The following is a 23614-nucleotide window of genomic DNA, read 5'->3' on the forward strand; positions in this document are numbered from 1 at the left end:
TAAATTTTGGTTATTAACCCCTTGTCAGATGCTATGTCAAATATATTCTCCCATTGTGTAGTTTGTCTTTTTATTCTGTTCTTATTGTCTTTAGCTGTGCAGAAGCTTTTTAGTTTGATAAAATCCCATTTGTTTATCCTGTCTTTTATTTCACTTGCCTGTGGAGACAAATCAGCAAATATATTGCTGCGAGAGATGTCAGAGAGCTTACTGCCTATGTTTTCTTCTAAGATGCTTATGGTTTCACGGCTTACATTCAAGTCTTTTATCCATTTTGAGTTTATTTTTGTGAGTGGTGTAAGTTGGTGGTCTAGTTTTATTTTTTTGCAGGTAGCTGTCCAGTTTTCCCAACACCATTTGTTGAAGAGGCTGTCTTTACTCCATTGTATTGTCTTACCTCCTTTGTCAAATATCAATTGTCCGTAGAGCTGTGGGTTTATTTCTGAGTTCTCTGTTCTGTTCCATTGATCTATGTGCCTGTTCTTATGCCAGTACCATGCTGTTTTGAGTACAATGGCCTTATAATATAACTTGATATCTGGAAGTGTGATACCCCCTGCTTTTTTCTTCCTTTTCAGGATTGCTGAGGCTATTCATGTTCTTTTTTGGTTCCATATAAATTTTTGGAATATGTGTTCTATGTCTTTGAAGTAAGTCATTGGTATCTTCATTGGTATTGCATTGAATTTATAAATTGCTTTGGGTAATATAGACATTTTAATGATGTTTATTCTTCCAACCATGAGCACGGTATATGCCTCCACTTATTTGTATCTTCCCTGATTTCTATTATCAATGTTTTATAATTTTCCGAGTACAAGTCTTTAATCTCCTTGGTTAGATTTATTCCTAGGTACTTTATTTTTTTGGTTGCAATGGTAAAGGGGATTGATTCCCTGATTTCTCTTTCTGACAGTTCATTGTTGGTGTATAAAAATGCCTCTGATTTCTGAGTATTGATTTTATATCCTGCCACCTTGCCAAATTCTTTGATCATGTCTAGTAGTTTTTTGACTGAGACTTTAGGGTTTTCTATATACAATATCATGTCATCTGCAAATAATGATAGTTTTACTTCTTCTTTTCCAATTTGGTTGCCTTTTATTTCTTTTTCTTGTCTGATTGCTGTGGCGAGGACTTCCAGAACTATGTTGAATAAGAGTGGTGAATGGGGGCACCCCTGCCTTGTTCCTGATCTTAAGGGGATTGCTTTTAATTTTTGCCCATTGAGTATGATGTTGGCTATGGGTTTGTCATAGATGGCCTTTATCATGTTGAGGTATGTTCCCTGTATTCCCACTTTGCTGAGAGTTTTGAACATGAATGGGTGCTGGACTTTATCAAATGCTTTTTCTGCATCTATTGAAATTATCATGTGGTTTTTCTCCTTCCTTTTGTTTATGTGATGAATCACATTGATTGATTTGCAAATATTGTATCAGCCTTGCCTCCCAAGAATAAATCCTACTTGATCATGGTGTATGATTTTTTCCATATATTGCTGGATCCGGTTTGCTAATATTTTATTGAGGATTTTTGCATCTAAGTTCATCAGGGATATTGGCCTATAATTTTCTTTTTTTGTGTTGTCTTTGCCTGGTTTTGGAATCAGAATTATGCTCGCCTCATAAAAGGAGTTTGGAAGTCTTCCTTCCTCTTGAATTTTTTGAAATAGCTTGAGAAGGATAGGAGTTAGTTCTTCTTTGAATATTTGGTAGAATTCACTTGTGAAGCCATCAGGCCCAGGACTTTTCTTTTTTGGGAGTTTTTTGATAGCTGTTTCAATCTCATTTGTTGTAATTGGTCTGTTTAGGTTTTCTGATTCTTCCAGATTGATTTTTGGAAGATTATATGATTCAAGGAATTTGTCCATTTCATCTAGGTTGTCTAGTTTTTTGGCGTACAGTTCTTCATAGTATTTTCTTACAATATTTTGTATTTCTGTTGTGTCAGTTGTTATTTCTCCACTTTCATTTCTAATTTTATTTATTTGAGTCCTCTCTCTTTTTTTCTTGGTGAGTCTTGTTAAAGGTTCATCAATCTTGTTTACCTTTTCAAAGAACCAGCTCCTAGTTTCATTGATCCTCTGTATTGTTTCTTTAGCCTCTATGTCATTTATTTCTGCTCTGATCTTTATTATTTCCTTCCTTCTACTAGGTCTGGGCTTTACTTGCTGTTCTTTTTCTAGTTCTTTTAGATGCAGGGTTAAGTTGTTTATTTGAGCTTTTTCTAGCTTCTTGAGGTATGCCTGTAATGCTATAAACTTCCCTCTCAGGACTGCTTTTGCTGTGTCCCATAAATTTTGAGTTGATGTATGCTCATTATCATTTGTTTCTAGGAATTTTTTAATTTCTTCTTTGATCTCAATGTTAACCCATTCATTGTTTAATAACGTGCTATTTAGTTTCCAAGTGTTTGAATGTTTTTCAATTTTTCTATTGTGGTTGATTTCTAGTTTAATGCCATTGTGATCAGAGAAAGTGCTCGATATGATTTCAATCTTCTTTAATTTGTTGAGCCCGCTTTTGTGCCCTAACATGTGGTCTATTCTAGAGAATGTACCATGAGCGCTTGAAAAGAATGTATATTCTGCTGTTTTAGGGTGAAAGGTTCTGAAGATATCTATTAAATCGAGTTGATCTAATATGTCCTTTAAGTCTGCTGTTTCTTTGTTAATTTTCTTTCTTGAGGATCTATCTAATGATGTTAATGGGGTATTGAAATCTCCTACTATTATAGTATTGCTATTGATCTCACCCTTTAAGTCTATCAAAGTCTGCTTTATATATTTAGGTACTCCTATATTAGGTGCATAGATATTTATAATGGTTATATCTTCCTTTTGGATTGCTCCCTTTATCATTATGTAGTGACTTTCTTTATCTCTAACTATAGTCTTTGTTCTAAAGTCCATTTTGTCTGATATAAGTATTGCTACCCCAGCTTTTTTTTCATTTCCATTTGCGTGAAATATTTTTTTCCATCCTTTTATCTTCAGTCTGTGTGCATCTTTTGATTTAAGGTGTGTCTCTTGTAGACAGCATATGTATGGGTCCTTTTTTCTTATCCACGCAGCTACTCTGTGTCTCTTGATCGGATCATTTAATCCATTAACATTTAAGGTTATTACTGATATGTAATTGTTTATTGCCATTTTTTTTCTTTAAAACTGTTTTTCTCTTTTGCTATATTCTTTTTTTCCTTTGATCTGTTTACAACAGGTCCCTTCGCATTTCTTGCAGCCTTGGTTTGGTTGCAGTGAAATCCTTGAGGTTTTTTTTGTCTGTAAAGCTTTTTATTTCTCCTTCAATTTTAAATGATAGCCTTGCTGGATAAAGTAGTCTTGGTTGTAGGTTCTTGTTCTGCATTACTTTGAATCTTTCTTGCCATTCCCTTCTGACCTCAAGTGTTTCTGTTGAGAAGTCAGAAGTCATCCTTATGGGGGCTCCTTTGTAGGTGATAGTCTTTTTTTCTCTAGCAGCTTTTAATATTTTCTCTTTATCATTTAGCTTTGGTAATTTAATTATGATGTGTCTTGGTGTTGGTTTCTTTGGGTTTCTCCTTAATGGCGTTCTCTGTGCTTCCTGAACATGTGAAACGTTTTCCTGCCTTAATTGGGGGAAGTTTTCTGCTATAATATGTTTGAACAAAGTCTCTATCCCTTGTTCTTTCTTTTCTTCTTCAGGAATCCCTATGATGCGGATGTTATTTCTCTTCATGTTGTCACAGAGCTCTCTTAGAGTTTCCTCAGACTTTTTGAGTCTCTTTTCTTTTTTCTGCTCTGCTTCCATGCCTTTATTTATTGTGTCCTCTAACTCACTGATTCGATTCTCTGCTTCATCCATCCTGCTTTTAATTCCTTCCATTGTATTCTTTATTTCAGATATTGTATTTGTCATTTCTGTCTGATTCTTTTTTATTATTTCAATGTCCTTTTTTATATTTGTTATCTCTTTATTTAAGTTTTTGTAATGGCCATCTATGGTGGTTCTAATATCTTTGAGCATCCTAACAATCGTTATTTTAAACTCTGCATCTGGTAATTTGGTTATATCTGATTCACTTAGGTCCTTTTCTGGGGATTTCTCTTGGTTTATTTGTGTTGTATTTCTCTGCCTCCGCATTTTTTCTTCACGGGAGTGGCTGTGATCACGTGCTCGGGTGCACAAGGGTTGGTGGCCTTGGACTTTGCCCTACCCCTGTGTGTGACGTTATGCTCAGTCCTGAGGGCACTGGTGTGCACCTTTGCTCAGCTGCGTGTCTCCGCCTGTTTCCGAGCTTTCGCCCTGCCTTTGCTGGATGATCCCACTCAAGAAACAGCTGCTAGCCTTGGCTCTACCACCAGGCAGGGCTGCGTGCCCAAGCTCAGCTCCGTGGCGGAACTCCACCTCTTCTGGGCTTTTGTCTCCACCCCCGCGAGAGGAGCCGGCTACCAAGTCAGACCACAAGCCTGGGTTGCACGGGTGGGGCAGGGATGTGCTCCTCTGCCCTTGCTCCAGGGCTGGTTTCTACCCTTTCTGGGTTTCCCACCCTTCTCCTGGAGGCTGGATTACAGGCTGCCGGCAGCTGAGCTTGGCGGCTTTTGCACGCCCCCTTCTCCCTAGCCAGGCAAGATTGAGCTCACACCTGAGCCCAGTGGTGGCCAGCCGGCTTCCAACCCTGCCAGCAGAACCGTGCTTTTGTCTCCCGCTGCCGCCCGCCCTCTGGCGCACCCTCAGCCGCGTGGGTGGGGGCGTTGCAGCTCGGACCCTAAGACTCACTACTGTAGACCCGAAAGCTCCCTCCTTCTATGCGACTCTGCTCTGAATGCTGCGGGGGAGCTTGTTTGGCTGCTCTCCTGCTTCCCTTTGCTGGTATTGCTGTTTCCGGGGGAAATATTCACTTCAGCTTTGGGGAGTGACTCATCCCAGGGGTTAGGGTGGCTATCTCCCAAAATGTTTCTCCCTATGCCTCCTAGATTGCACTCTCTTCCTGTTACTGTGGTTTTCTCCCCCCGTTTCCAGGAGCTGCAGGTGATTGTTTTTGAGAGAGATGTTCTGCGTGGTCCCTTTAAGAAGGATCCTGGGTCTGAGAAATCAGACTCTCTCACAAACAGTATTCTGACTTGTTTCCAGCTAAATACTGTCCTTACACTTCTTCTGGGCTCTGGGGATGCAGGCTGGGGCTTTGTTCCTGGGGCTCAGGACCCTTTCCCCTCTGCTAAACTCACTTCCCGCCACGCGAGTCTCTCCCTGCTGCCATTCGCTCGGAGAAGCTGGGCAGCCCCTCCGTGTTTCCGCTTTTCCTACCAGTCTATGTGGCTTCTTCAGCGTTCCTTGGTTGAAGAGTCCTTTTAGTTTAGTCCAAAGTTGGTTTTTCTAGCTGATAGTTTATAAAATTAGTTTGTAATCCACTTTGGTTCTGGGAGGTAGATGCTGGTATGTCCGCCTACTCCAGCGCCATCTTGTCCTCTCTCCAAATGAATCGAAATTGGTATTTTTTGTTACTTCTTTTTGCTTCATAGATTTTGGAGGCTTTGTTAATATTTATATGCAAATTTGAGGTTATTACAAGTATAAAGAACTTACCTTTTATTATTATAAAATGTCCCCCTTTATCTCCAGTAATGTGTTAATTTTAAAGTTTCTTCTATTTGATATTAATGAGAGACAACAGGAAAAGTTGCCTGTAGCATCATTTTATTAATTATGAAATATTAAAATATGCAGGATTTATACCCTAAAAATAGTTACAGGACTCCTTTCACAAGAAAATATTAACTAGACACTTAACAAAGTAAGACAAATATTTGTGGTGAAATTTTGTGTAAGGAATTGTCAATAATATCTTGACATTCATATACTCATAATGCAAGAGGTTATACTAAATTATGCTAAGGCAAGATAACTACAAATGTCTTGTTTTACTTTTTTGAAATAAACTGTTGTCCAAAAAAGATGACAGAACACTAAAGTATTCAGGATTTAGCATATGTACCCTAAGATTATCTCATTTTAAAATTAGTTTTATTTTAATGCATCTATTTTTTGTTGAAGTTTCAGGAAAAATATTTAATAGGTAGTTTAATCTTGAAATTCTGGTGTGAAACTCTAATTTATTTTCTCCCTAGGCAACCATGTTTTGTGAGAAAGATACACACATACATAGATATGTATGAATTTATATATATAGATATAGATATAGATATAGATATATAGATATATATGGGAATGATTTAAAAATTTATCAGGTAATAATACCAATTGTTAATATCAATTATAATAACCATTTAACTCCTCTAAACAACACAAATTTGCTATGAGCTGTCATTATCTGACTTTCAGATGAGGTAATCAAAGTCCAGGGACTGTAAAAAACTGCTGAACATCACCCAGTTTACAAGAAACAGAGCCATTATTAAAACATAGGTTTTTGGAATCTAAAATCCATGCCCCTTGCACTATTATATGCTGTTAAGAAATATCTGTTTTATGTCAAATTGGAAGCACTATGACCAAAAACATTGTAAGCAAAATTATGCTCTTAAGATATTATAATTCAACTTCAAGAAATATATAAATTGTTATAAAATGCTGGGGCAAATCCAGGAAAGCACAACAGACTTTCTTGGCATGCAATACTGAGGCCATCCAGATGCAAAATCAATTAGAAAAGATCAAAGAGCAATGTTGTGGAGATTTTTTCATGAAAAAGTAGATATAGAGTCTGTTTATCATCATATTTGATTATTTCTAAAATAGTTGCATGATTATAGATTATATGAAGATATTGAAGTGTTTTATAAAGTACAACAGTATCTATGAATAAGGAATGTGATGTTTACAGATGTATTCTAAGAAAACCGGGTCCATAAAAATCTGATTTTCTATAGATGAAATAGCAATAGGTCACTATGTTAAGACTCTTACTTAGAAAAGTGTTTCTGTAGGATTCCTTTAAAATTCAAGTTCTTATGCTTTTAGAAAATAGTTGGATTTATACAAAATTTCTCAATAAGATATGTTCTGTGCAAAAGTACTATGAGCCATGTATAAATGTATTTAAGTGTAATATTTAGAGAAAATTAAAGAATAAACAATTTGAAATAACAAAATTATATGCACAATCCAATGCAACCAAACAATGAGTTTATTTTGATTATTTACAGTGCTGAATTTGTACACAAATATATTGACATAATTGAGATTTATAAACCCAAGTGCATATTCAGCAATCTAAAGTTCAAGTTTTATCTCATTCTGAGGCAAAAAAAAAATCTCGAATTTGGTTTATAAAGTAATGTGTACAACACTAGTAAGAAACACATGTGTCAAAAGCGTCACCTTGAGCATATGATCTGAATTGAATGAGTTAAGGCTGTATTTCCATATCAGAATCTCATTTGCTTGAGCCATTTGAAACATCAGAACAACATCAAGGAAAAGGCAAGGATTCCTACAAGTCCTCGGAACTAAGAATGTGATGATTCATACTCTGTTATGAGCTGAGACACAGCTAGGTGCATGTATTAACATATTATTAAAGACTCACAGATGGCTTACTTTACAAAATGCATGGTGGATAAATTAGTTAACTACATTTGTATTCACCAGACAATAGCAACTGTATAAATGCTAATAATAATACTGTAATAATAATGGTAATAGCAAAAAAAAAATATTTCTCAAAATACTTTTACATTTAGGGAAATTAAGTGAATTTTGAGAAAATTGAGGCTGTTTCTCATCATTGAATCTGACTTAATTTCTAGTTATTCTTATATATTGCGATTTCTAAACCAAATTCTTCACTCTATACTGCACGCACAAGTCCTTCCTGAAGAAAAGCTTGCTGTTCTTGGAATGAGTGTTTCCTTGCTACCTCAATCTCAGCTCCAATGCCACCTGCTCAGAGCAATCTAAAGCAACCTTTTCTTACCAACACTCCCAGTCACTACGTATTACAGGAGGATATTTTACTGTGTGTAGTACTCAGGAATTTTTTTTATGTGTTGGTTTGCCTCAGTTTTAGACACCCTCCTCCTGAATGTAAACTTAATAAAAGAAAAAAACCTATGTATCACCCTAGGCACTGAATCCCCAGCCTCTAGAACAGCCTCTGACACACAGTAGAAGTGCTCAGTAAACATGTGTTGAGTGAGTAAGTGAATAACTAAAGGGTTTTTAGTTGGCATTTTCATTGGCTAACTTTACTTTTATATTTTGTTGTTACATATTTTTGGAGTATAGTTACAGCTAAATAAAATGATCAAACACTAAAACAATGTTGATTATTAGTATAGCTTTAATCTATTTATTAATTTGAAATTTGTTCTTGCCTTTATGGAAATTACATTTTAAAAGGGAAGACAATGTTAAATGAGTGTCATGTAAAGAAAAGTTCAAGATGGGCAAAAGAAATGAATAACACTTCTCCAAAGAGGACATACAGATGGCCAATAGGCATATGAAAAAATGCTCAACATCACTAATCATTAGAGAAATGCAAATAAAACCACAATGAGATATCAGCTCATACCAGTCAGAATGGCGCTCATCAACAAAACAACACAGAATAAGTGCTGGCGAGGATGTGGAGAAAAGGGAACCCTCCTGTACTGCTAGTGGGAATGCAGATTGATGCAGCCACTGTGGAAAACAGTATGGAGATTCTTCAAAAAATTAAAAATCAAACTGCCTTTTGACCCAGCCATCCCACTTTTGGGAATATATTCCAAACACCACATCAACAAGTCAAAAGTAGAAATGCACCCCCATGTTTATGGCAGCATTGTTTACAATAGCCAAGATCTGGAAACACCCCAAATGCCTGTCAATGGATGAGTGGATTAAAAAGCAGTGGTGCATATACACAATGGCATACTATGGGGCCATGAAAAAGAAGAAAATATTATTTTTTGTGACAACATGGATGGACCTGGAAACTATTATGTTAAGTGAAATCAGCCAGGCAGAGAAAGAAAAATATCATATGACCTCATTCATATGAGGAATCTGATGAAAAATATGAACTGAGGAGCAGAATAGAGACAGAGGTGGGATCAAAGGATTCAGAAGGAAAGCGGACAGAGGGAAAGGGGATGATAATCTGATAGGATGAGACGAGTACAGAAAAGCAAACCCTGAAGGGAAGGGGGGAGGGCGTTATAGGGAGGGGGATAGGAGAGGAGGGGAAGATATATTCGGGGGAACACTAGAATCTATGTAAACACAATAAATAAATAAATAAATAAATAAATAAACAGGTGGGGGAGTAGAGAAGGGTAAAGAGGGGATAAATTTTGATGGAAGGAGACTTGACTTGGGGTGGTGAACACAAAATACAATATACAGATGATGTATTATAGTATTGTACACCTGAAACCTATATAGTTTTATTAACCAATGTCACCCCAATAATTTCAATAAAAAATAAAAACAGATTGGATGCTCTGAAAAAAAAAGAAAAGTTTAAGATAAAAAGGAAAAGCATAAAGGGAGAAATTAATTGATTATGAAATGGGTAAAAAATAAAACAAAACAAAAATACTCTAGAAAGAAATGCATTTTTAAGCTAAGACTAAGATGACCATAGAAGTTATTGTCAAAAGTAGGAGACATTTAAGGGTAAAAGTGGCAAGAAATATAATTAAATAATTTATTTGACTTCATTTTATGTTATTACATTGATGGAATTATAAAATAGTTCTTTGAAATACTGTTTTTTTTTTTAATGTCTTGTTAATTAAAAGTGCTGACCAGTCTGGAAGCTAGATAGACTTCAGTATGATCTTCAGTTATGTTCACCTCCTGGTACCTACACTTATGTGTAGTCCTAAAACACGCTGAATCAGGGTGGATCTGTGTGATTCCAGAGTATGGCAGATGTGACAGTGTGAGCTCTTCAAGACTGGACCATAAAAGGCACTGCCATTTCTTCCTTGCTTCTTGAATTGCTCACTCTGGAGGAAGCCAGCAGCCACTCAAGTAGGCTGACAAAAAACAGAACCAACTTGCCAATCATGTGAGTGAATCAGCTTGGAACTGGATCCTTCTGCCCTAATCAAGCCCTTCAATGATTGTAACTCTATCAACACCTTACCTGGAACCTCAGGAAAGACTCAGACAGGCTGCTTTAAAATTTTAAACTATAAAAACATTTTTATTGTGTTAAGCTATTCAGTTTGGGGTTAACTTGTTAGGCAGAAATAGATAATACAACAATTAATGTAATATCTGATTCTACACTGTATCCTCAATCCTGCCCTAGAAGAAAGAAAAAAGCTATATAAATTGACTTGGGTCAATGACTGAATTATTATAACAACTATTCTTATTTTATGAGAATAAATATTTGTTTTTCTCACTGTAAGATTTAGTTGTATTTACTGTGATTTTTAAAAGTTTAATAATTAAAATTTTGGATATCCCTTCAGTTAAACACTTTAATTAGATATTCAACTGATTTTGAACAAATGCAACCAAAATTTAAAGAGTTGATTTAATTTACAAAAGGTTTGTTACCATTGTAGGACACTTAGGTTGACATCAAAGTAGTTCTTAAGAGGTTACAATACTTTTAAAATTGAAACACTGCTGAGCAGCTAAGTGAGAGAGTATGTACAGCTCTGCTGAAGCTTCTAATTAATTCAGCATCTGCTTCATCACAGTTCATCTGTGTGTATGTATAATATTGTAAAATGTGTAAAATATGCAGGTTCTATTTTACTTAGTAGATATTGCTATTTGTTTGAATGTAACTGCTACTTATGTGTACACCATGACAGATAGAGGAAAATTTCTGCTCCATAAGTTTCTTAATTTAGTAAGAATATTGTTTTGCCAAAATGTCGCACTCTATCACACATGTATTGTGTTTATATTATCGCCACAAAACAAAAAATTTCCTGTTCAATTTTGAACTTAATAAAGTTTGTAATAACATTTACAATAATAACAGATGTTTCACTTTCAGAAGAATGAACTTCCAAAATTTTTTCTTTGATTTTATTAATTGTGTTAAAAAACACACACACACAAAAAACATTGAAACTCACTTATTTTCTATCTGAAGCATTTAATGACCCAAGTGTTATCCTGGGATCATTTAACTGTCTCTGATGGTCTTTCAATCATAAAGCCAGTATATTAACCACTATCACTTCAGGTTTCAAATATGTTCAAGAAAATGTGGAATCAAAATAAACATTATTAATTTAGAATAACAGGCAATTTATTTAGATGAAAGAACGTGTTTCATGGATTGATATATAAACACACCTTCTGTAGCTGTTTCTGTACCATCCATCATAGTGAAAAATAAATGTCAACAAACAGCTCTTGCAAATTCCACATTCATCATCTATTATCTTGAAAAGTAAAAATTCAGTATTTACTTTTATATTAAACATACACTCTTATTTTTTTTAGCTCCTCACTACCAAAGTTTTACTAAAAAATTTAAGAAAGCATTATAAAGCAATACAAATACTGTTGGTTTATTATTTACAACCAATAAAGGACAAAGCAACTGTAGCCAAGAGCTTTCAGATTCCTCTGTGTAAGCACTGTAGCATATTGTTCAGCCTCTATTTCCACATGTTTTACTCAGGTTGCTATAACAAAATATCATAGACTGGATGGCTCAAACAACAGAAATTTATTTCTATAGTCTAGAGGCTGGAAGTCTTAGATCAGAGTGCCAGTATGAATGGGTTCTGATGAGAAGTTCTAGTTTACAGACAGCCTTCTCATCATGCCCTCACATGGTAGAGAGAGAGAGAGAGAGAGAGAGAGAGAGAGTTTCATTTAAGGTCACAGTCTTATTGGATTAGAGCCCTACTCTTATGACTTCATTTAAACTTAATTAGCTTGTAAAGATTCTATCTTCAGATATGGTCACATTATGCATGAGGGCTTCAGCATGCGTTTTAAGAGGACAAATTTCAGTCTATTGCATTTCATCCCTGGTTTCCAAAATTTGTATTCTTATTACATGCCAGATACATTCACTTCGTCCAATAGCCCCAAAAGGCTTAACTCATTCCAGCATCAACTATAATAAAGTCTAAAGTCCTGAGTCTCATCTATTGTAAATAGCACCTAAATTAAATATAGATGAGGTATGATTCATCCAGAGGCATAATTCCTCTCCAGAGGTGATTCTGTGAAACCTGATAAATTATGTGCTTCAAAATACAATAGTGAGACCAGCATAAGATTTACATTCTTATTCCAAAAGAGAAGAATGAGAAGGAAGAAGTGAGAGTCTCAAGCAAGTCTCAAACCTAGAAAGGCAAATTCTATTAGATCTTCAGTTCAGAAGTAATCCTCTCTGGTTTGATACTCTGTTTTTTACATCCACTGAAGTGGCAACATCACCCCCATTGCTCTAATGATTGGCTCCTCCCGTGCAGCTGCACCCTTTGAAGCCAAGGAGGAAACAGCCTTGCCCCTGGTTTGTGAGTGGCTGCCCTGATGATCTCTGAATTGCATTCAGGATCACTCTTCCTTTCCCTTGGAAAATAGCACACATTTGCACTGAATAGCCCTATAGCCCTATGGTTCAGGCCTGTAGAAATCAAGAAGTCCAACAAACCTTCTTTCATTCCCTACCACTATCTTTGTTCCCTTTAGAAACTGGCAGTGTATTTGCTGGCATAACTCTAACTCTATTACTAGCTTTTCTTGAGATGACCAAATTCCTGAGCTACACCCAGGACCTCTTTATCAAATGGTTGGTCAGCCACACTTCTAGGATTCTCTTAAAAACAAACTTTCTTGTTTATTGTAATATTGATAAGCTGAGAATTTTCCAGATCTTCAAATTATGGTTTATTCTTGCATAGCATTTTTTCTTCAATTTTTCTCTTTACCCAAATGTCCGGGTATCTCATGGCTCAAGTAAAGTGACACATAGAATTAACCATTATCCTACATATGTTTCATACACATCCAGTCTATAATTTTCCATGACCCTAATACTTTGTGACCTGAAAGCTTCATTCATCTGCAAGCCATAACATGAGTTTAGGCTCAAGTATCAAGTACTCCACAATCTAGCACTTGAAAGCTGATACTTAATTATCAGTTCCTCATAAGAAATTGTATTCTTACCACAAACATTTTATACATAATGTTCTTTCTACCTAAAAGTATCATTTTCTGCACTTTATTTGTATTAATTTTAAACCACATGTACTAAATAGCAAGTGCACACAACAAGTCAAAGGAGAGAGAAGAGACCACCATATCATGGAATCTTTCATGTTGAGGATTTAAACTTTTTAAGGAAACTGGAACATCAATGTAAAATATTAAGACTAGGAATGATATAATCAGATTGACATTTTAAAGTTCAATGTACCGGTAATGTGAATAATGAATTGGAATAGAGTAGAAGTTGATATAAAGGACTATAAGGAAGCCCAGATTGTCCAGAGAGGCCATTAGATTTTTACTCATATGACAAAAATAGGGTGGGAAAGAAATGAGCAGATAAGAAAGATATTTATGAGGTAGACATAATGGACATTGTTGTGTCTTCAGGAAAAAAAGTATAGCCTGTGTACCTATAATATGGATAAAGAAGAAGAAAGTGCCAGCTAAGGAGACCATTAAAGAGCAGACAGCTCTGTAGCAAAGTGTAGTGACTGAAAGGAAAAACATGTGAGGGCTTCAACAAGGAAAGAAGGCCCAAACAGGGCCATAACTGCTAGAAATAAAGCAAGTTGGGAGCTGAGAGTGGCATGAATAGTCATAAGTCACATTAACAGGATAATTTTTGATGGTGTGATGGGAACAAAGTCACATTGGAGTTGATTGAGGTTGGAAAGAAAGGTGAAAATAGTAAAGGTAGAAAATATTTTTCTTTAATTTTGGCAAAGAGATGAGGATAGGAATACTATTTTGAATTGAAATTTATACATATAGAGTCTGATGCTTTCCCACCACTCTCTCCCAAATTATATATGATGGTAATAACTTGAAGACAACATAAACTGCCAATAATAAGTTTCTTTACGTTTTTTTCTTTAAATAATATAATTCATAGGTGTTTCACAGGATTTTAAAATGAAAGGGAAACAAAACTGATTTCTTAAGTTGAAAAGTAGAGACATTAACACTCAAAATAACTTAAATAAACATACCTCACTGAGTATGTAATGCAGTACAATGTTTTTGGCTATGAAAATTTGGGTGAGAGGTCTTTAAAATTTCCCTTACTTCATAAACATAAAGGTAACTCAAATATGACCTACGATGATGCAGTGGATAAAGTATCAACCTGGAATGTTGAGGTCATCAGTTTGAATCCCTGGGCTTATCGGCTCAAGCCACATATGAGAAGCAACAGTTGATGCTTCCCACAGCTCTCCCCACCTTTCTCTCTCTTTCTTCTCTTTAAAAAAAATCAATAAATAAAATCTTAAGAAAAATGTAGCTCAAAATTAGAGCCTGGTCATCTTCATGAGTGTGGAGCTGAGCAAGTTTTAAGTTATCAGTATTCAGTGCATTAATTTATAATTGCAATGAATTATAGTGTTAGAACTTCTGGATGCCAACTTGTTCATTGGGTCTGACACTTTTTCTATTGCTTATTGATTTATTTTTGTCTTTACTCATTTATTTGAGAAATGTTGTAATATGAGTCTCTATGGAAATGCAGGGTATCAGGCCCTGGTCGGATGGCTCAGTGGATAAAGGGTTACCCAGCACACCCAAGGTGGACCCTTGGTCAGGGCACATACAAGAAGTAATCAATGAGTACATTACAGAGTGAAACAAAGGGTTAATCCTTCTTTCTTTCTCCCCCCAACCCAATTAATGGAGAAAAAAAAAAAGAAAAGAAATGCAGGGTATCATATGTGTGTTTTGTTTATAAATATAGGACAAGTGTAAGTTTCTTAATAGCTCCCAAAGGACTAAGTTAGAGCATGTAAGTGGCTACATCAAGTTAAAGTAATTAAACTAAATTAGTTAACTCATATTAATAAAGAGATACTGCATATTAGATTGTGTTATAATAACTCATGCCAACTGTTGAAAAAGTTGCTTCGTCTGAATAAGAACTCATGTTGAATTAACAAAAATGAGTTTATTTTGGGGGTTGGTTAGAGGGGGATTAAAATGCAAACACATTTTTCCCTGTGGTTGGGCTTTAAAGGAATTCAGTCTTTAACTATTTTTTCCATAAATTTACCTCAAGAAAAAATATCCTAAATTATGCTTTAGAGGAAATAAGGACTTATTTCACATTCAAGTACTTTTTAAAGTGTAGTATCTCTTTTGTTAGAGAGTACATGGAGTTCAATAAATAATGTGTTCTGGTGCAGAAACAATAACAAACTGCTTCCTATAATAACTGCTCATTTTATAATGAAGAATTTTTTTTTATCTAGAAATATACTAATTTTGAAGTACACTCTTTCCAGAGCATTAAATGTTCTTCAGTCAAATTAATGTAGTCATTCTGCAAGCATTACAACAATATTCCTTGAATTCAGTTGCATGCTAAAAAGTTTATATTTCACCCAGGCTAAATTTAGTGACTCTTAAAGACAGTTGATATGCAGATAGGAGTTAATATCCAAAATTTATAAAGAACTGATACATCTCAATACCAACAAAACAAACAATTTAACTGATACATGAGCAGAGGATTTGAATAAACACTTCTCCAAAGAGGATATGCATATGGTCAATAGATATATAAAAAGATGCTCAATGCCACAAATCATAGAGAAATGCAAATTAACATCCTAAGGGTAGTCACCCATGAAAAAACAAAACTTAAATATGTAGCATAAGAAAAGAAGAAATAGAGGAAAAAATCACAGAATACCACCAAACCAAAAAAAAAAAAAAAAAAATGACAGAAACACAAAAGAGAAGAACCAAATGAGACACAGAGCTATCAGAAGACAAAACACACAATGGCTATAGGAAAGCCACATATGTCAATACCTTAAGTGTAAATGGACTGAACTCACCAATAAAAAGGCACAGAGTAACAGACTGGATCAAAGAGCAAAACCAAACAATGTGCTACCTTTTGGAGACACAGGAGACACATCTAAGTTACAGGGACAAAAGTAGACTCAAAGTGAAAGGTTGGAAAACAATTCTCCAAGCAAATAATACCTAAAGAAAAGCAGCTGTAGCCATACTTATATCTGACAATACTGACTTCAAGAAAACAAAGGTAACAAGAGACAAAAATGGACATTTCATAAAGATAAAGAGGATATTATATCAAGAAGATATAAAACTTCTTAATACAGATGCACTGAATCAGGAAGCACCAAAAATATATATCTAAAACCTGACCTAAAAATAGAAACAGACAAAACACAATCATACTTGGAGATCCCAACACACCATTGACAGTATTAGATAGCTCATCCAAACAAAAATCAATATGGAAATATTGACCTTAAATGACACATTAAACAAAATGAACATAATAGACATTTACAGAACATAGCATCCCAGAACATCACATTATACATTCTTTTCCAGTATGCATAAAACATTCTCAAGGATAGATCATATATTGGGCCACAAAACCAACTTCAATAAATTGAAGAAAATTAAAATTATACCAAGCATATTCTCTGACCATAAGTCTTTGAAATTAAAATTCAACTGTAAAGAGGAAGTAAATAAACCCATACAAATGTGGAAATTAAACAGCATACTTCTAAAAATTGACTGAGTCAATAAAAAATAAATAAAAGCAGAGACCAAAAGCTATATAGAGACAAATGAGAATAAAACATGACATATTAAAACTTCTGGGATTCAGCAAAAGCAGTAATAAGAGGAAGTTTATATTATTACAGGCTTATATCAAGAAACAAAAGACACTTGAAGTAAAGAACCTAACATTACATCTGAAAGAACTAGAAAAAGAAGAACAAAAGGAACCCAAAGTCAGCAGAAGAAAGGAAATAGTAAAAATTAGAACAGAAATAAGTGAAACAGAACAAAAATACTATAGAAATAATTAAACAATAAAGAACCCTTTCTTTGAAAAGATCAATAAAATTGAAAAATCCCTGGCTAGACTCATTAAGGAAAAGAGAAAGGACTCATATAAACAAAATGAAAAAGAAATTACTTTTTCTTTTTTACATAAATAGATATACAAAAGATCATGCTGGAACACTATGAAAGATTATATACTACCAAATTTAACAGCTGTCAAAAACCTCCCCAAAAATAAAAGTCCACCTGCCCTGGCCAGATAACTCAGTTAAGAGTGTAGACCCGTGTATAAAAGTTACCAGTCCAATTCCCAGTCAGGACACATACAGGAACAACTTATTGTGGTTGACTCTTTCTTTCTCTCTCTTTCTCTCTCTGTCCCCTTTCTCTCTCTCTCAAATCAATAAACCTAGTATAAATGAATAAAAAAATAAATAAAAATAAAAATCCAGGACCAGATGGCTATACTAATGAACTCTACCAAACATTCAAAGAAGACTTGGTACCTATTTATCTCAAAGTCTACCAAAATGTTGAAGACGCAACACATTTTATGAGGCCAACATAACCCTCATACCAAAACCTGGCAAAAACAGCACAAAAAGAGAAAACTACAGACCAGTATCTCTAATCAAAACAGATGCAAAATCTTAAACAAAATACTAGCAAATTGAATACAACAACATGTTAAAAAAAATAATACATCACAATCAAGTGGGATTCATTCCAGAAGCACAAGGATAGTTCAACAGATATAATTCCATCAATGTAATACACCACATCAACAAAACAAAGAACAAAAAATCATATTCTATCAATAGATGCAGAAAAGGCATTTGATAAGATACAATACCCCTTTATGTTTAAAACATTAGATAAAATGGGTATAGAAGGAAAGTACCTCAACATAAAAAAGGCCATATATAACAAACCATCAGCTAATCTCACACTAAGTGGCAAAAAAATGAAGGCTTTTCCTTTGAAGTCAGGAACAAGAAAAGGCTGCCCACGTTCTTTACTCTTATTCAACATAGTTCTGGAAATTTTAGCCACAGGAATTAGGCAGAAGAAAGAGATAAAAGACATACATATTGGGAAAGAAGTAGTAAAGGTATCACTTTTTGTAGATGACATGATCCTATATATAGAAAAGACCAAAGACTCCACTGAAAAAATATAAGAAACAATAAACTGATACTGTAAAGTTGCAGGATACAAAATCAATATACAGAAGTCTGTTGCTTTCCTATATGCCAACAATAAAATTTTGGAAAATGAACTAAAAAAAGCAATATCTTTTACAACTAGAGAGTTTTTTTTTGTTTGTTTGTTTGTTTGTTTTTTTTTTTTTTTTACAGAGACAGTGAGAGAGAGGGATGGATAGGGACAGACAGACCGGAACAGAGAAAGATGAGAAGCATCAATCATTAGTTTTTTTTTGCGACACCTTAGTTATTCATTGATTGCTTTCTCATATGTGCCTTGACTGCGGGCCTTCAGCAGACCTTGTAACCCCTTGCTTAAGCCAGCAACCTTGGGTCAAAGCTGGTGAGCTTTGGTTCAAACCAGATGAGCCCATGCTCAAGCTGGTGACCTCGGGATCTCGAACCTGGGTCTTCCGCATCCCAGTCCGACGCTCTATCCACTACACCACTGCCTGGTCAGACAATATCTTTTACAATTAAAAAATAAAATAAAATAGCTAGGAATAAACTTAACAATGGATGTAAAGGACCTATAAACTGAAAACTACAAAGCGTTATTAAAATAAATTGAAAAAGACACAGCAAAATGGAAAAATATTCAATGTTCATGGATTGGAAGAATCAGCATAATTAAAATGGTCATATTACCCAAAACAATATACAAATTTGATGCAATTCTCATTAAAATTCCAATGGAATTTTTAAAGAAATAGAAAAAATCAGATTTGTATGGAACCATAAGAGACCCCAAATAGCCAAAGCAGTCCTGAGAAAAAAAGAATGGAACTAGAAGTATCTCACACTACCTGACTTCACAGTATACTATAGAGACACAGTAGTCAAAACAGCATGGTATTGGCAGAAAAACAGACATACAGACCAATGGAACAGAATTGAGAGCCCAGAAGTAAAACCACATATATATGGACAAATAATCTTTGACAAAGGAGACAAAAACACACAATGCAGAAAAAAAAGCCTCTTAAATAAATGGTGTTGGGAAAATTGGAAAGCCACATGCAAAAGAATAAAATGACTACAGTTTATCCCCCTATACAAAAATTAATTCAAACTGGATCAAAGACCTAAATATAAGATCTGAAACAATAAATCATATTGACAAAAAACATAGGTACTAAACTCTTGGACCTTGGCCTCAGAAGACATTTTATAAATTTGACCCCATAGACAAGGGAAGTAAAGGCAACAATAAATGAATGGGACTACATTAAACTAAAAAGCTTTTGCACAGCATAAGAAACCAACAGCCTGACCAGGCCATGGCACAGTGAATAGAGCATCAGACTGGGATGCAGAGGACCAAGGTTCGAGACCCTGAGGTCACCAGCTTGAGCACGGGCTCATCTGGTTTGAGCAAAGTTCACCAGCTTGGACCCAAGGTCGCTGGCTCGAGCAAGGAGTTACTTAGTCTGCTGAAGACCCATGGTCAAGGCACATATGAGAAAGCAATCAATGAACAACTAAGGTGTCATAACAAGGAACTAGTAATTGATGCTTCTCATCTTTCTCCATTCCTGTCTGTCTGTCCCTATCTGTCCCTCTCTCTGACTCTCTCTGTCTCTATAAAAAAAAAAAGAAACCAACAACAAAACAGCCAACCAAATAGGAGTTGATATTTACATACAACAGCTCTGATAAGGGGTTAATATTCAAAATAAATAAAGAACTCACAAAGGTCAACAACAAACATGCAAATAATCCAATTAGGAAATGGGAGAGGACCTGAACAGACACTTCTTTCAAGAAGACATACAAATGGCGAGAAGATATATGAAAAGATGCTCATCTTCACTAGCTATTTGAGAAGTGGAAATAAAAATTACAATGAGATACCACCTCACACCTGTTAGATTGGCTATTATCAACAAGACAGGTAATAACAAGTGCTGGGAGGCTCTGGAGAAAAAGGAATTCTCATTCATTGATGGTGGGAATGTATACTGGTACAGCTATTAGGGAATACAGTATAGTGGTCCCTCTAAAAATTAAGAATAGAACTACCATATGACCCAGCAATCACTCTACAGAGTATCTACTCAAAAAACTCAAAAACATTGGTACACAACACACATTCACCCCCATGTTTATTGCGGTATTATTTACAGTGCCCAAGACATAGAAATAATCAAAGTGTCTCTCGATAAAGGACTGGATAGAGATGATGTGGTACATATATATACAATATTATTCAGACATAAGAAGTGACGATATATTGCCATTTATAGCAACATGGATGAACCTTGAGAACATTATGCTAAGTGAAATAAGTAATCAGAAATAGCTAAGAACTACCATTTTTCCCATGTATAAGATGCTCCCATGTATAAAACACACCTTAATTTTGGGGCCTGAAATTTGAAAAAAAAAATGTATTACATAAAGTTATTGAATTCAGGTTTGATTCATGATAAAATTCATATAACTCCTCATCACTGTCAAAACTTCCATCCATTAGCTTGTTCTTGTCTGTGTCTGATGATGAATCACTATCTTCATATATTGCCTGGTCCTCAGTTCCATCTATGGCATTTGAAATGCCACAACCACTGTATGAGATGCACCCAGTTTCAGACCTCAAATTTTTTGAAAAAAGGTGCATCTTATACATGGGGAAATGCAATATATGATTTCATACATAGGTAGGATATAAAAATGACATGGACATAGATAAAAGTAAAGTGGTTACCAGGGGAGGAAGTTGTGGGGAAAGGAATAAAGAGGGACAAATATATGACAGAAAGTGATTTGACTTTGAGAGATGGGTATACAACACAATCAATAGTTCAAATGCTATAGAAATATTTACCTGAAACCTATGTATTTTTATTGATCAATGTCACTCATTAAATTTAATTTTCTATGTAAAAATTTTTTTAAAGTGTTACCATTCCTTGGAATATTTTTAGGCTTAATTTATTTTTAGTCTTTCTGTCAATATTTACCAGTCATAATATTTAAATTCTGGCCCAAACAGACACATAAGTATTCACGAGTAACTTAAGTCAACAAGACATTTACTGCCAGATTGTCTTAAATAGCAAAACATATCTACAGAGAATTCATTCTAAAATGCTCTTTTTTGGTACTTTAGAAATGTAGTATCAAGATTCTAGATTTGCATTCAAAGGCAAGGCTCCAATGTACTTTAATTGTGTGTCCGTAAAGTCTTGGTGCACTTTTGATGGGTCACAGGAAAACAACAAAAGATGATAGAAATGTGAAATCTGCACCAAATAAAAGGGAAACCCTCCCAGTTTCTGTAGGATGATGTGGCAGCATGTGCACATGCGCAGATGATGACGTAACACTGTGTATACAGCGGAGCAGCCCACGGCCATGCCAGTCAAGATGTGGACGGTATAGAGGAAAGTTCAGTGTGTTCTGTGGCTCGCTAAATTCAAATCCATGACCAAAGTGCAATGTGAATATCGGTGCGTTTATAACCAAGCACCACCACATAGGAATAACATTACTCAGTGGGATAAGCAGTTGAAGGGAACCTGCAGTTTGGTAGAGAAACCCCGTTCTAGTAGGCCATCAGTCAGTGACAAGTCTGTAGAGGCTATACGGGATAGCTACCTAAGGAGCCCTAAAAAATCTGTGCGTGAGCCCACATCGAACTGCACTGAATAGGTATGAAACTGGGAGAGTTTTCCTTTTATTTGGTGCAGATTTCACATTTCTATCATCTTTTGTTGCTTTCCTGTGACCTGTCAAAAGTGCACCATGACTTTACAGACACTCTGTAATATATAATAAGTCTTTCATCCCCAAACTTTAAAGTTCCTTATTAATTTCATTTAAGATATTCAGAATATAAACTTGGTTAATCACTGTCAATTTAATGAGTGGTAGGCTTAGAAAGATGGTGTATCTTCTGACCTTCTATGCTGACACCCCTCTTTTCCTTGGTTCTGTATCCTTATCTCCAAAATTGACAAAGTTTTTGTACCTTATTTGTTCATATTTATGTTAAGCATAATAATCACTGCTTCCCAAGGTTGCTTTAAAGATTAAGATAGATCATGTATGTAAAGCTGAGTATTTGGTAAGAATGGTGTCATTTTTTTTCCCACTGAGACAGTGTTCTCTCCTTCTTACTCTCCCAAGTGAGCAGAAGAACGATCATCAATGGCAAAGGGCAGTTGCACAAGCAACACCATGAGCCGGCTTCACGCTCAAGAGAGAACACTGCATCTCCTTCTCATGGTTTCGGGTGCTCTCATGATCAGAGAAACTTCTCTAGTAACAAACTATAGAAATGATCCCTGAAAGTATAGTCTTAAGAAGAAGGGTGTCATTTAGTTAGGACACGATAATGATACTTATTTTGAACTGATTAATACAGTTCCAGGATGTAGTTTGAAAAAGAATTGCTGAACTTAGGTTGATTCTTGATTTGTCATAAATAGTCAAGTGGATTTGAAGTAATAAAAAAATCTTAACTTCAAAATTTTGGTTAATTGTTTAAAAAATATGCAATATATTTCTAATAGTTACCTTTTAAATCTTCATTTAAAGTCTGTAAAAAAAAAACCCACAAATGTCTTTGTATTCACATTTGTTTGCTGCATCATGGAAATAAAACAGTGATGAATTCCACATCTGGGTAGGTGTATTTGTTTTCTATTGCTGCATAACAAATTACCACAAAACCTAGCTGCTTAAAATAATACCCTTTTATCAGCTTAGCACACTATTTCAGAAGGATGACTTCTTTAATAAATACCCATTTTTTAGCTCCCAGTTTTGTAAGTCAGAAATCTGGGCAGCTTTGATGGAGTTAGGCTCTCACAAGTCCAGAATCAAGTTGTCATCAAGTCTGGGAGCTTTGTAGAAAGAATATGCTTCCAAACTCTGCCAGATTGCTGGCTGACTCCAGTTCTTGCTGTGGAGGAATCAAGGCCCTCTGTCCTCGCAGGCTCGCAGCTGGTGTTAGTCTCTGAAATGGAAGATCACTCTCCAGCCCTTGCACATGGCTCGCTCTGTCTTCAAAGGCAGCAATGATGTACTAAATCCTTTTCATGCTTACAATCTCTCTTCTGCTATCTTCTGGAGAAAAGTCTATCTTACAGGGATGATGTAATTAGTTTGGACCCACCCAGATAGTATTGCTTTTGAGATTCTCTTAAAGTCAGCTGACTAGTAACCTTCATTACACCTGCACCATCCCATTTACCTTACAATGTAAAATAATCAGGGGAATAAGAATAGGGGTCAGAGGTCATGGGGCCATCCTAAGGTTCTATCTGCAACAGAAAAATGAGAAGAGGCCTGGGAGCTGAAACCTAAGAGAGATGAAGAGTTCTGCGCAAGTGCAGAACCGGAAACGAACGTGATGACAACGAACCCCAAGGGGATCGGGCAGCAGGGCTTGGCAGACATCTGACTCACACAGCCTTTCTACAGAGCATTTTAAGG

The 23614-nt window shown here is 35.4% G+C and overlaps 1 non-coding gene across 1 annotated transcript; it reads right to left on the reverse strand.

Moving 5' to 3' along the window:
• Nucleotides 1-22264: 22264 nt before the first annotated feature.
• On the reverse strand, nt 22265-22477 carry LOC136309678 (small nucleolar RNA U3). Its single transcript, XR_010726355.1, has one exon. It is a non-coding gene; the product is annotated as a small nucleolar RNA U3 (small nucleolar RNA).
• Nucleotides 22478-23614: the final 1137 nt, after the last annotated feature.

The sequence above is a fragment of the Saccopteryx bilineata genome, chromosome 6 (genome assembly GCF_036850765.1).
Source record: "Saccopteryx bilineata isolate mSacBil1 chromosome 6, mSacBil1_pri_phased_curated, whole genome shotgun sequence".
In the NCBI taxonomy this organism is placed as follows: Eukaryota; Metazoa; Chordata; class Mammalia; order Chiroptera; family Emballonuridae; genus Saccopteryx; species Saccopteryx bilineata.